Source organism: Clupea harengus, chromosome 11, assembly GCF_900700415.2.
Source record: "Clupea harengus chromosome 11, Ch_v2.0.2, whole genome shotgun sequence".
In the NCBI taxonomy this organism is placed as follows: Eukaryota; Metazoa; Chordata; class Actinopteri; order Clupeiformes; family Clupeidae; genus Clupea; species Clupea harengus.
The window spans coordinates 4,697,168-4,699,667 of record NC_045162.1 but is presented as its reverse complement, the minus strand read 5'-3'; the positions used below and the strand labels follow the sequence as shown (position 1 = coordinate 4,699,667).

General features: G+C 42.9%; 1 long non-coding RNA gene across 2 annotated transcripts in view; it reads right to left on the bottom strand.

Moving 5' to 3' along the window:
• LOC105891840 overlaps window positions 1-2,500 on the bottom strand; it is a 28,644-nt gene that overhangs the window by 11,940 nt on the left and 14,204 nt on the right. The window lies entirely within an intron of this gene.

Below are 2,500 nucleotides of genomic sequence, written 5' to 3'. Positions count from 1 at the left end.
CTCTTTCTCTATCTAAATCACTAGGCAATCGTTACCTACCATAAAATACCATTGCTGGTAATCTAATCAGCTATGATACATTGAAGCATTCAAATAAACAAAGCTCTCCTTTCCGGTACTTTTTCTTCCTTCCCGATAGTGCTTGTGCTCCATACTAATAATAATGTGCCTCAGTACTGCAAGTCACTTTGCATAAAAGCATCTGCTAAATGGATAAATAGTGTAAACACATTCTGTTTTCCCTTGACCCTGAGCCAGTGCTCGAAAACATGCATGACCGCGTGCAGCCAACGTGCACGCATCCATGCGAACACAGAAGGTTGGTGTCGCACGGACTGAAACTTGCTTCAGGCGCACCGCGCCACATCGTGCAGAGACTGTGTCTGCGGCCTTCCTCTGGTTTATAACTCTCTTAAGGCAAACTGGGATTTTCAGGGATGTGTGTGTGTACTCTCTCACTCTCTCTTTCTCTCTCACTCTCTCTCTCTTTCTCTCTCACTCTCTCTCTATATATTTCTGTCTATCTATCTTTTCTCCTTGAATGCATTCCTCTTCACCTCTGCATGTTTTGTCTAAGCACAGTTGTACTCCTCACACACACACACACACACACACACACACACACACACACACACTCACACACACACACACACACACACACGCACACACACACTCACACACAACACAAACCTTTTTCACAAGCCCTTTTCCAGGAGAGTTGTCACCGCTCCACAACACTTTGGCCTGTTGTGCTGCCACACACCACTGCCACGCAGACCCTTCATGTACTGCAGTGCCCTGGGGTGGCAGTGAGAAGGCGAGGCCGTGCTGTGGCATGTGTTGATTGCACCCTGTGGCGGCGGCGTACGCCTGCAGGTAGGGGCAGAGGGATAAATTGGTGTGGCAAAAGAAATGTTGAGCAGGGTCATTATGAGGGATTTTTGCGGATAGATTCCAAAACTGGCAGGTATTTATTTGGCTGGAAAAAAATACACTGCTTTTTATTTGGCATCACAGCGTGTGTTTACTCCTCTTAAGGTTGCAATGGCATCCAAGCCTGCTGAAAACTCCCCTTTCTCCACCCCCTGACTTGTCCATGTAAAACCTCCTACCCACTGACCAGTGGATAGCCTCTTCTTAGAGCCGTAATAGCATTGACTGTGTGTGCTTTTGGGCTGGAGTTCAATACAAGTTATTAAGGGGCTCAGATCCTCTCGAATTTGCATTGGATTTTTTCAGCAGCATAGCAAAGCTCTGAATCCCACAGTAATCTCTCTCTCACTCTCACTCTCTCTCTCTCTCTCTCTCTCTCTCTCTGTCTGTCCTCTTTTTCACTTTCTCCAACCTTAAGTACTAAGGTTGTGGCTAGAGCAAGAAAAAAGGAAAAAGGGAAAAAAAAACATGTTGCCATAGGAACCAGTTCCCTGGCAACCCCTGGTAGCTTGGCAGCATGCCAAACTGTTGCTAGGGCACAGCTGTCAATCATGCCACTGGCTGATGTGTGCCAGTTGTGCTGGCCATTTTACCCAGTGTGCATCGCATGATGTGGAAACAGGATTTCACACCTCACTTTTAGAGAGGGCTTTGGAATATGAAGGTCAGTATTAGCTTTAGCTCTGTACAATGGCAAAGCAAACGGGAGAGTCTTCACTAAAGCTTCACCCATTACCACTGGAAGGCAGCTTCATGTCACACATTAGGGCTGAGAGATCTAAGACTGTATAGATACATTTCCATCACATATAGTACAGCATAATATAGTAGGGCATAGAGTAGAGTAGAGTAGAGTTTTACAACTGGCATAATGTGTAATGTGTCAAATACATTTCAGTTATGTCTCAACCTGAGTTTATTGTGTGTGGTCAGTAAGTGATGTTGACCATGAAATATGTAATTAAAGCCTAAAGATATTAAACTCCTACCTCTAAGAATAGCACATCAATAATACACGATAACACAGTCAAACAATAAAGCACAACTATTAGTATCGAGCCATGGGAACATGATACTTTAAAGCCCAGGGATATTACCAATTATATGAAGTGGTTTATAAATAGCATGTTAAAGAACCCTTTATCAACTTAATGGTAAGCACACTACCGTACAACAAATCTGCAAGTATCACACACTTATAAAACTTTGATCTAACTTCAGCAAAAAAAAACAAACAGCAACTAGAATGATCCACAAATATTTAAACTTGATGATTTTTTTATTTGCATCAATGGGACTCTGCTATTGTCTCACACGTTGCAGTGTAACTACCTGCAACAAACCTAAATCAGTGGAAACATACACACACACATTATCAAATCACACATTATATATCTATATATAGTTTACATGACTAACAGGCCTGACATCGAGAACTCCCCCGTGAGAAAAGAATAAGCAATATACTGCTCTGGCTGGAGCATGAATGCACAATTGTACAATTCACACCAATATTTATGCTTTCCTATTGCCCCAGCTGTTACGCAACTGCCTAATACTACTCCAT